The sequence below is a fragment of the Pipistrellus hanaki genome (genome assembly GCF_964339955.1).
Source record: "Pipistrellus hanaki genome assembly, chromosome: 11".
Taxonomy (NCBI): Eukaryota; Metazoa; Chordata; class Mammalia; order Chiroptera; family Vespertilionidae; genus Pipistrellus; species Pipistrellus hanaki.
The window spans coordinates 11,209,161-11,221,677 of NC_140513.1; the positions used below are offsets into that span (position 1 = coordinate 11,209,161).

Sequence of the window (12,517 nt, forward strand, 5' to 3'; positions counted from 1 at the left end):
AATAACCAATTGAGGGCTTCCTCCTTAATTCTTAGGAGCTGAATTTTATCAGGAAGGCCACTTGTGCTTACAGGAAGCTGTAATCGCTCATGGTGGCACACAGATTCTCAGTGAGACTGCAGTGGCTGATCAGGTCTAAATATTCAGGATCCTGCCTAAACACATGTTTTGAACCATGTAGCCTGCCTGTTCTCACAGCTTCTTTAGAATTTCCTAAGCACCCGGACCATCTGAGAATCATGCTTGCTAAAGACTGTTCCATTATTCCAGAAGGTTTGAGCTTTAAGTGGTCTCTGGGGAGGATAGCATTGGCTACACTTGTTCCATCATACCAGCATTAAGAAGGATGCATCCAGGGCACATGATTACCTGCCCACCTTATCACCTCCAGACTGATGATTGGAAACCTTGGTTTTAAAAGTATTGACTCTTCAAACTTTTCTTCTCCTTCTGAGCTCTTCTGTTGGTCAGTGGAAGGACAATTTGGAACCAGAATACCCAAGTTCCAATCCAGGCTCAGTTTTTTATTTATTTAAACCTTACATAAGTCATGACCCTGAAATGGGATTCATTTTTCTTATTCCTGAAATGCAGATTGTGGCCTTAATTCACTGGGCTTATAGAAGAGTCTATATCAACATTGAGTCTAATTAAATTAACATCCCTATGAAATTGTATTAAACAGATTATAAAAATAAAGAATCTACAAAAGTTTAAGAGATTTAAATTATACTAGTTATTACTTTGATTACCTGATACTAGCTACAATTTGATTCTAGTTATGTGTAATTCCAAATAATAAAAGCAAGCATTTACTAAGAACTTTTTAAGTGCACACTGTGTATTAAGGGTTTACACTAAGACCATACTATATAGGTAGCACCACGATCTGTATTTTATAGATAGAGCTGTTACATAAACTCACACAAGGGCACTTGACTAATCAGAGATAGTGGAGCCCAGATTAAACTTGGTTCTATCAGACTCTGGAGCCCAAGTTCCCCATCAGCAACTCACATTCTCTTTCAAAGCCTCAGTAAGTTCTATTACAGCAAAAAGTTTTTTTCTTGGCTCCTACCAAAATTTTGCTTATTAAACTTAGGAATGAACTGGTATTCTCTTCATTATCCACTGATAAAAATTTCATGTTCAACATCTCTATAAATAAAATCTATGACACTGAAAATCTGTGGCTGGCAAGAAACTTGAAAGTTTTACTAAGAATTCCATGAAATGGGAAAGTTCTGGGTAATGAATAAATCACAGAGAATGGACTTACCATTTCTGTCCAAAGGTTAACTCTCACATTTTATTGAAAGCTTATAGTGAAAGAAGAGGATGCCAAAGGGATAACCAAGAAGATTTCAGCTCTTGCACTTGAGGAAGTTTGAGAGGGTTTAGAACTGTTAACTCAAGGAAAAGATCACTGTTTTATGTGTGTATGTGCATTATTATGTTTTTATGTGAAATATGTGGGTTGAGTTTAGTGACAGGAAGGAAGTTAGTTGTTATATCTCTCTTCAAATATTAGAGACTGAGAAGTGGGTGATGTGAGGAAGTAGGTCTTTTCTTAATATAAAGAAATATTTATATCCGTTGGAACACCTACTGGACAATGGAATGGGTGGGGTTCTGAACTTATAACTACAAGTATTCCAGCAGAAGTTACTAGAGATTACTATAGATAGAGCTATCTTATAATTACCCAAACTGGAATCATTTTTACCTGAGAAGAAAGCATATAAGTAATTTTGTGAGGATAGTGACTAGACTAAGGGACCAAGGGTCTCCCTACACACACACTTAGTGACTTCTCAGGTTCCATTCAATTCTAATATTCCACAATGATATTAAGTTAGCAACTTCTAATAATATTGTGGATAATACTTTTGAGGAGTTGGCTATATCCAAGTGAGAAATTACATATTTTTTAGGAATTTCATTGATCCTTATTACATATTTGATTGAGTAGTACATTGGGAGGTTGACTGGAGGTGTTTCATGACCTCACTCACATGTCTATCAGTTTGTTGTGGTGGTTGACCTAAGCATCTCAAATTTCCCAAAAAAACCCTCAACACATGGCTACCTTATATTTCTGCACATGGAGGTTGGTTCCTAAGGGCTTGAGAGAGAAAGTTGAAAGCCTTCTTTAGATCTCCTTGAAAAAAAATCACACAAAAGCTCATCTATTGGTCCAAGGATGTCACAGGCTAGTGCACATTTAAAGGAGTTCAACATTGCCAAGTGGTATAGAAATAGGGAGGATGGGCTATGTTGCATTTTAAAGGTACATGCACAAAGGCATTTGTGGATATATATTTTAATCAATCGCACTGGAAAAGAAGACATGCCTTAAGCATCTTACCTAAATTCTTGCTGACTTTGTACCAATCAAAATCATTATCACTTATGGTAGACTAATGCAAGTTTTTCCCAGTTTCCAGAGTTCTTTAAGACCTACTCCTTTCTCTTTGATTTCCAGAGCACTATGTCTTACTAAGTAATTGACTTAGGGTGAGTTGTTTCATACACTTGGGAGTCAGATTCCACATTTATAAAATAGAGGGGTTAGTCAGGATATGGCTCATCATTCTTCAAATACCTTATGATTCTTGCTATGTCTTATGGTTATGAAAAATACAAGGGGGCAATCTAGGAATGGTTAGCACTGGCCAATCCTATGAGATTTTTGTGACTTCTTTGGTATCAAGCATCAGGAAAAGAAAATCTGTGTGATCATATCTCCTGAACCTCCACTCCTCAAAATATATTTAAGAACTATTACAATGTCTGAGTTCTGAATATAGTTTAGACTTTGAAGCACTGATTTTTTTTTAAAAAAATATTTGATTGGTTTATTACAAAACAGTGGATTCTAAAATTAAGATTGTTTCAGAAAAATCCAGTTGGTTTAATTACCACATTGTAATAGGAAAGCTCCACTGAAAGCCGTTTCAACCAAAATCAAACATCTGAGAACACCAAGATACTGTTTAAACCTTAGAATGTGCCTCTACGGATTGTCTACTCACCTAATACTCAAGTTATTTAAATAAATTTTAAAACCTGTAGGGAACTTGTTTAAATTCCTTAGGGACAGCAAGGAGAGATGGGAGAGAATTATGATTTATCATACTGTTCCTCAGTTTCCAACATCCCATACACAATGGCTCACTCAATCTTTTCAGTGAAGCTGTTACAAATGAGCAGACCTAGGCTTGTCACCACTTGCTCAAAGGTTCAGTTAGTTTATATCAGATCACTGATTCAAACTTGTATTTCCTAACACCAAAGCCTTATAGTCCCAGTATTCAATGCTACTTCTCAGAAAAGCAAAGAGCTTCAAGATGTTATACTTTTGTAGAAAAAAAGAATCCTACAAATTTGAATATGAGGTAGTTACTGTTAGGATGAGGAATCAGACTGACTCCCCTGGGATCTATGGAGAAACCAAGGGAAAGCCCATTGATATAGTCTGTGTTACTGACATGGAGTTAAGAGCAGAAAGATAACAATAAAAGGTCCCTTCAATTCCTTGGAGTGGACTCTCATTAATAATCAGTGGCTACATGGCATCTGACACATTTTCCTCTTTCTCTCTGCATTTTAGGGAACAGAGGAGAAATATATTTTTGAACAGAGAGTTCTCCCAATTCTATTGGCCACATACATATTTCACTTCTTAAGAGCTGCCGACAAACAGTGAGATTCGTTTTAGTGCCAGCCTGCCATAAATTTAGTTGCTTGTTAATGCAGCTTCCTCAGTTCATGTTTTCACTAACTGGGAGCATCAAAATGTCAATCTGTCCCCAGGGGTATATCAACTCGTGATCTGAACTCAGCAATAAGATTAGAGTATGGACCGCTCAAGAACACACGCTGTCTTGAGAATCGAGGCATGTTGAAATCTTATTATCGTAGAATTCTACAATAATAGACCAATATGTATAAAACTACAGATTGACGAAATCTTAGAAATAGATGGAAACCAGGGCTCATTCTGTTTTGTTTTCCTTCCTCTCCCCACCCCAGAGTTTTAACTTCCTTTTATATGGATGGCTGAACCCCAAATGGATATCATCTTAACATAATAGTGAATATCATCATCTGCTAAAAAGCAGAAAGAAGAAAAGAGATCGGTTCAAATGGCAAGATTCAATCTGGTCCTGACAGGCTCCTGGTACAAAACAAAGATATAAATACTGACATGATTCCATCATTATCACAGAAGCATGACACATTTTGTTTGTTTATTTAAGTGTGTGTTTGCTTCTCTCACTCATGTTGGCAGAAGGCTTGTGCTTTTAATTTGGAGAACCATCTCTCCTCAACTCTCTGAGGATATTACGTAGGGGGCTGATCCAGTTCCCTAGCTCCAGTCAGACAATTGGCTTATTTCATCTCCCTAGCCATAGTTCATGAGTCATCATGGCATCCCCATAAGTCAAATGAGAGGGAACACTGGACTTTGATGAAACATGTAGGAAAAAAGGATGTCCCCCCCACTAAAGACACTGATCTAGTGAAATATTAGCCTAATACTGGAGTTACCTTCTCATCATCTTGCTATTATAGCCTGACTAACAATGAATCTACCAGAGAGAAAAGTGGAAGCAAGATGTTAAGAGGTAAAAGACTGATGAGGAGAAGATGGGGGGACCCCACACTCCCCAGCCCTCTGTAGTGAGGCAGGGCAATCCACCCTGGTCCATGATCTGGGAAATGACATACCCTCCAAGGAAGTGATGAGTTGCATATTCAAAAAAGCAGATGATTAAAGGTTAACATATAAACACCATGTAACCCAGCCATTCAAATCCTAGGTATCATCCCATAAAAATGAAAGTATATGTATGTTCATACAAAGACTTTTAAAAAATATATTTTTATTGATTTCAGAGAGGAAGAGGGAGAGATAGAGACATCAGTGATGAGAGAGAATCATTGATTGGCTGCCTCTTGCACACCCCGTACTAGGGATCAAGCCTGCAACACAGGCATGTGCCCTTACCAGAATTGAATCTGGGATCCTTCAGTCCGCAGGCTGATGCTCTATCCACTGAGTCAAACTGGCTAGGACTGTACAAAGACTTTTATGCACATCTTCATAGTATCTTTATTCATAACAGTCAAAAATTGGAAGCAATCCAAATGCTTGTTAATAATAGATGAATGGATTAAGACTATTACACTTGGTTTATAAAATAGAACACTACTCAGCATTTATAGGAATAAATAATTGATATATAAAATGGGAGCGAATCTCAACATAATTATGCATAGTTAAAGAAGCCAGACCAAAAGAACACCAGATGAATGATTCCATTTATAAAAACTTCTAGAAAATACAAACCCATCAGTGGTCACAAAAAGTGAGTTCCATGTTGCCTGATGACAGAGGACTGAGTTAGGGAGGGATTACAGAGGGTAAGATTAAACTTGGGGGGAGGCAATGGACATATATTGTCTTGACTGTGGTCATGCATATATCAAGATGTATTCAAGCTTACAATTTCAATATGTGTAGTTTATTGTAAGGAATCTATGTTCGCCTGAGCCCCTCGCAGAGCAGAGGACCCCTCCCTCCAAACTCTAAATTTTATGTTATTGTTTAAGTATTACAAATAGTAGTACATATATCTCACTTTTTCCCTATTGACCTTCCCTGACTTCCCCTATTTCAGGCACATGCCCTCACCACCCCCCATCTTCTTCTTCTTCCCCCTCCCCCTCCTGCCCTGTTTTGCATCCATTTGTTATGCTTAGATGCATGCATACAAGTTCTTTGGTTGATCTCTTACCTCCCCCCTCCCAACCTTCCCCTGCCTTCCCACTGTAGTTTGACAGTCTGTTCAATGCTCTTTGCATCTGTATCTATTTTTGTTCATCAGTTTATAATGTTCTTTATATTCCACAAATGAGTGAGATCATGTGGTATCTATCTTTCACTGACTGGCTTATTTCACTTAGCATAATGCTCTCCAGTTCCATCCATGCTGTTGCAAATGGTAAGAATTCCTTCTTTTTTTTTTTTACATTTCTAGGAATGTATCCCAAGAAAACAGAATCACCAATCAGAAAGAATATATGCACCCCTATGTTCACAGCAGCACAATTTATAATAGCTAAGATTTGGAAATAGCCTAAATGACCATCAGCAGATGAGTGGATTAGAAAACTGTGGTACATCTACACAATGGAATACTACACAGTGAGATTTCTTGCTGCAATATAGCTGCATAACCAATCATTCCTAAATTCAGTGGCTTAAACATTGACTGCTTTTTGTCACATTTAAAGTTTCTGTGGATTAATTGCAACTTAGTTAAGGGAGGCTGGACTCCAGCATCCTGGCCGAAGATGGGGTTCAGGACTGTTTTGTGTTCTCATTTTCTCCTCCAGCAGCAGTGATTCAGGCCAGGAGTTATGTTCTGTGTATCTCATTCTGGGGCCAGATGGACTGGCAGTAGCTACCTTGCCACATTCTTTTTCATGGAGTATCACGAGAGTGTGAGAGCACAAGCCAAGTTGGACACACATGTGTATAGTCTCTGCTCATGTGATATCTGCCATTGTGCAATTGCCCAAACAAGTCATAGTGAAACCCGCCTTCAGTGGAGTGGAGAATACACCCAGTCACAGTGGAGACTTCCTTTCTGTCCTAAGAATACTGTCAGATGTGTACTGCAATCCAATGCTAAATGGAAGTTTTAATTTTTACAGCCAATAAATTTATTTATTCACTCGATTCCTGTTTGAGTTAGGTTTTCTTCACTTGAGCCTCAAGTTTCCTTACTATTATAATTGCACAGAACAATGGCTAATAAAGAGCAGAGTCCAATAAAATAAATCATATCATTTGAGTACCTACTATGTACCAGTCACTTCACATTATTTCATTTAAGCCTCTTCGTATGCAGCAAGGTCGGTATTGTATACTATGAGTCTTTTATTGAGAAAACTGAGGTTCTAAGTCTCAAAAAAGAGAAATGGAGTTGAAAAGCAAATCCAGGTTGATCAAAGCCAGCACAAATTCTCTACCCAATTTACCATGGTTTTGCTCATGAGTGAACTTGGCACCAAAGGCATTTATGATATTTCTCTGTCTCCAGACAAAGCTGTGGCTAGCTTCTTTCCAAAAGATTGCCATCTATTCTGTGTGTTTTAACTCTCTCTTGCCATTTCCTGCATTGTTGATGTTAGAGCCTGACCGCCCTTTGACATGAAAATTCCTCCTCCACCTAAATAGTGTGCACACAGTGGATGTGCTCTTCTGGCTTGCAATCCCTGATCTGCCATTTAGTGGCAGCGAGACCACTGGAGAACCAATACACATTCAGGGCCTCAGTTTCTCCCTTTATAAAATGAGAACATGATTGATCTCTTGCCCACCCGGTTTGACAGCTAACTTCAATAAACTGAAAGCAGTTTCCAAATGATAAAGTATTTTAAAATAGTATGTAGGGTTAGTATTATTATCTTAATTGAAGTTGTTAATAATGATTCAGAGAAACTAATCTCTCTTGGTTGAAATTTGTTATGAAAGCTGATTTTTTTGAGGGGGGGTGCGTGGGTATTTTATAGATAGGACATTCTTGCCAAGTGGCTCTTTCTGTAGATCACAGAGACAGGCATTGTCTCTGCCTTCATATATGATAGTAACTTCTGCTACCTGTGGTAGATTCAACACCATATCTAGTCTTAAGGTCTCTAATTATCCCCAGCTCTCTCCAGAAGTCTGCAGCCGCTGCATGGTCACCAAAAGTCTCCCAATATGGGCTGTGATGCTTTTTCTCTTTTTACTAAGAGGTCTTTATTAACTCCTCTGCCTCTGCTAAGTCCTGGAGGCCAGGTAGGTGATTAATGGACCCTGAATTATGATCCAACTATAAAGGCTGTAGGTGAAAATTTATACTCAGAGTGGTGAGCTAGAATTCTTTCAACCAGGTACTGGACATTCATTGCACAATTTAATTGCGAAGAGTAGTAGTTAATGAGAGCACAGGGGAAGAGGGTAGAACAGGAGCTGCAAGTCTGGGCCGAAGGCCAGTGCTCCCAGCAGGCAAGCTCCTTCCGGGAGGGATGAATCACAGGGAGGACAAATTACTGCCCTGGAATGGGATTTTCATCATGGTTATGTTTTATCAATAAGGAAACTAAGTCACAAAGAGACTAATGAGTAAAGACAATAGTAACACCACCTCCAAGGGCTTTTTTTGTTTGTTTGTTTTAGGACCTTTCATGAATCAAGCTCTAGGTAGGAATCTTTCCAAGCAGAAAGCACACAAAGCTAATCTCAAAAACAATGTGGGGAAGTCAGAGACCGTCATCTTTATTTCATAGATGAGGATGTTGAGGCTCAGGGAGATCAAGTGAGTTGTCTAAGATTATGCAGCAAGTCTTGGTTTTGGGATTATAAGCAGACTCTGTCTCAACTTTTAAATCCCTGCTCCTCCCAGGGGACCCAGGCATGCTTTTCCTACTTCTCTTTGCTGCTACCACCAATGTAGAGTTTGCTGTGTGCCAGGCAGGATGTATAACTCTTACCACTGTTGTACCCATTTTATGGATGAGGAAACTGAGATGTGGTCTGGGTAAGCAATGTGCCTAAGGCCCTGAGGGGGCAAGAAGCAGAATTGGGATACTCACCCAGGTCTGTCTGTCTCCAGGGATATTTATCTGAGCCACTACCATACGCTGCTTCAGCTGGCACTAATAACCAGCACTGTCACTTCATACCCAAATACTGTGATTGGAAATTCATCTTTCAAGGCACAGACTATTGAAATGTTGCTTGAAGATGTTAGGATGAGATGAGCTGGGGCAACAAGGGCAGCATGTAGAAGGATGTGCATGCTTCTGTTACCACTGCACCAATATATATGATCCAATGGCATGAAGGAGATCTTATTTTCATCATCGACCATGACATTTATCAATCCATGGAGTACACAGAGATCAAGAGTTCAAAATAAACCCACTTCCTACATTGGAAGAATGGTAGTGCTTAATAAAATTACATTGTACTTCTAGCCGATTGGAAAATTGGATGAACCAGGCTGCCAAAATGCATGCAAACCTCTGAGCCTGGCTAAGCTTCCCTGAGTAAATATATTGTGAAAATAAAGTATCTTTTTTACTTTCATATAAAAACAAGAAAATGAATATCGTTCGCATAATTGCTACAAAGGGCCTCAACAAGCCATTTCCATTTGCAATTTCATATTTCAATAAAGTTTTATTCATTTTCATTTGCAAATAAATTTGCTGTTTGTGAAGAGAGGAATCCTTGGTCTGACTGGTGCCAGATTGTTGGGAGGAAATTCCACTCCCAACAACGGCCTTTATGCTGACCAGGAGGCCTCTGTGCTTGTCTCCTTGTGTTCCCTTTCCCAGCTGCCCCTGCCTATCATTGCAGTTATAATTTTTTTTCCCTCCTGATTGCCCAATGATGTTATTTCCTAAATAGCAACCATAAATGTGCTAGCATTTGTCTGTTCAATAAATATTTGTGGAATACCTACTGTGTACCGATAACTGCTCTAAATACCACAGGTACAGCAATAACAGAGCAGACAAGACTCATTGCATCCTAGGATGAAAGATCCAACCAAACATTTTTGTTTGTTCAGAGTAGATATTTTGTTGTTGTTTTTTGTTTGTTTGTTTGTTTGTTTTTTTGGGAGGGGGGGAAGATAAGCAGCATTAACATATTCCATAATAGTGGTAAAAGTATGCTTGAAGGTCCCAAAGTGAAAAGGATCTTGGGGAACTTGTGAAATAGGGAGATATGTGGCTGGAGTGGAGTGGGCAAGGGAAGAGAGGTCAGAGATGAGTCTGGAAAGGTGGCAGGAGCCAGAGACCATGTGGATCTTGCAAATTATATCAGGCACATGAGAGACAGCATGTCGCCATGAAACAAACAAGTACACTAAAAACTAAAGATCCATAGAACATTTCTTTGACAGGCAGGGCAGAATGCATTCCTTTGAAAGGGTGTCTGGACATTAACTGGACTTCTAAATTCATATCGCATATGCTGCTTATTCTCCAGTATCTGTATATTGTGGGGGAAGTGGTGGCAATTGATGTGCTTCAGATCCTTAAATGCTCACATCTGATTTTGACCCAGCCAGTGCTCATGAAAGTTCCAAAGAAAAGATTCCCCTTGACCCCAGAGCCTGATGGTCTTAGGCTCTACAGCAGTGGTTCTCAATCTGTGGATTGTGACTGCTAGCAGGATCGCCTAAGACCATCGGAAAACACAGATATTTACATTGCCATTCATTAACAGTAGCAAAATTACAGTTATGAAGTAGCAACAAAAATAATTTTATGATTGGGGGTCACCATAACACGAAAAACTGTATTAAAGGGTTACAGCATTAGAAAGGTTGAAAACCACAGATCTAGATCATCTTATATCTTGGTCTAATTTGCCCTTTTGGGACACTTGGATCTTTTAGTGTTGGTCAAATCAGAGGACAAGAGAGGTTCCAAGAATTCATGCTATTAAGACAGTTGTAAGTGTATGCAAATCATTACAAAAATTAAAGATGAAGATCTTATTTTCACTATTTTTTGTAGATTGATTGATTGCAAAAAAGTGTCCAACTTTGGTATTGGCAAAACTAATTACAACTTCTTTAGAAGAACAGAAGAATTGTTAGTTGAATGTATCATTTGATGTTGAAATGGGATAAGGGAAACTTTTGACCAATCTTGAGGCCCCAGGTTTACGGCATGTTGAGAGGGACATCAATACAGAATTTAATTGGTGGTGCCCTTAACTATACCCAGATCTGTTTCTTGCTTTAACAGTGTTTGAACAGAACCGACCCAGGAACAACCCTTCTTCAGCTTCTGATCACCCTCCAACCTCTTTTCCAGTGGCCACCTTCAGAACATTCTCAGTCATTCTCAGCCTCCAAGACCATCCAACATCATTTTTTTGTGAGTTTAACTCCTTATTTCCCAGAAACCATGGGGTCCCCCATTCATCAGAATTATTCCACCAGGTTGAATGCCATCATCAACCACCTGCATCTTCAGGCCTCCTACACCTACCTCTGTCTGGGCTTCTATTTCAACCAAGATGAAGTGGTTCTAGATGGCATGGCTGAGGAGTAGCACAAAGGCATCCAGCCTCTCTTAAAAATCCAGAACCAGTGCATTGAGCCCATTCTCTTTCAAGACATTTGGAAGCTTTCCCTCCCTCCCTTCCTTCCCCATCTCATCAGCCTAACTGGACCTCTATTAAAGGAGAGATAAGGAAATAATAAGGGATGGTGATATTATTTAAGTATCTTCGCTATCCTAGGCACTGGGCTAAATACTTTTGTGCTTGTCTTTCCATTTAAGCTGCACAATAATGATGATATAGGGTAATTTACCCCCACTATAAATGAGGGAGGGGGTAAATTACTTACTTGCCCAGTGTTCAGAGAGTTAGTAATAAAGTTGAGATTCATATTTAGCTACATCTGACTCCAAAGTGGGCTTTTTCCATGTATCTTCATTGATATCACTCTTCTTCATCTCTCCAATAGTTCCAATAGTTGTTCTTGCTCCTTGTTTGGGGGATATGTATATATATATATATATATATATATATATATATATATATATGCACATTCATGTAATAAAAACTGATACATACTAAAGAATAAAAAATAGCCCTAACTGGTTTGGCTCAGTGGATAGAGTGCCAGCCTGCAGACTGAAAGGTCCCAGGTTTGATTCCAGGCAAGGGCATGTACCTTGGTTGTGGGCACATCCCCAATAGGAGGTCTCATCGATGTTTTATCTCTCTATCCCTGTCTTTTCCTCTCTGTAAAAAGTCAATAAAATATATTTAAAAAATATAATGAAACAGAGTGTCCATTTTCAAACAGCTCATAGTTGGTATGTGCATGGATGCTTGAGGCTTGGGACTGATAAAGAATGTACATTAGTAAGTACCTCTTAAGACAGAATACTTATTCATTCATTTATTCATTCGTTCCTCAAATGTTTATTAAATACCTATTGCATGCCAGGCATTATTCCGTGCCAGGGTTTTATCAATCCTGGCTGCAAATTAGAATAACCTAGTGCACTTAGAAAACAAACAAACAAAAAACTCTCCCAAAAGAAAAAAAAAAAAACAAACCCAAACTAAAACTAATCCCTGGCCCATAGAACTTACTCTGTTTAATGGACATGGGTGGGTCCTGGAGATACCACAATGGATGAGAGAGCTATTGTCTGTGCCTGCACAGAGCTCATGGTCTAGTGCAGGGGCTGGCAAACTCACGGCACAACCTATGGCCCAAATCCTGCCTGTTTTCACACAGTCTTTGAGCTGAGATTGGTATTCTGTTTTTAAAGGTTTGTTCTAAAAAAAATTAACAGGCATAGATGTGACAAAGACTTGTATGTGGTTTGCAAAGCTTAAATTATTTACCATCTGGTCTTTTGTAAAAGAGTTTTCCTATCCCCAGCCTAATGGAACACATAAGACTCATTCAATAAA

At 38.9% G+C, this 12,517-nt stretch overlaps 1 pseudogene across 1 annotated transcript in view; it reads left to right on the forward strand.

Moving 5' to 3' along the window:
• The window catches only part of LOC311630262 (germ cell-less protein-like 1), a 30,311-nt pseudogene extending 19,178 nt beyond the window's left edge, over nt 1-11,133 (forward strand). The window contains exon 5 of the transcript in view: nt 10,982-11,133. The product of the transcript in view is annotated as a germ cell-less protein-like 1 (transcript). The remainder of the gene's footprint in view (nt 1-10,981) is intronic.
• The last annotated feature ends 1,384 nt before the right edge of the window (nt 11,134-12,517 follow it).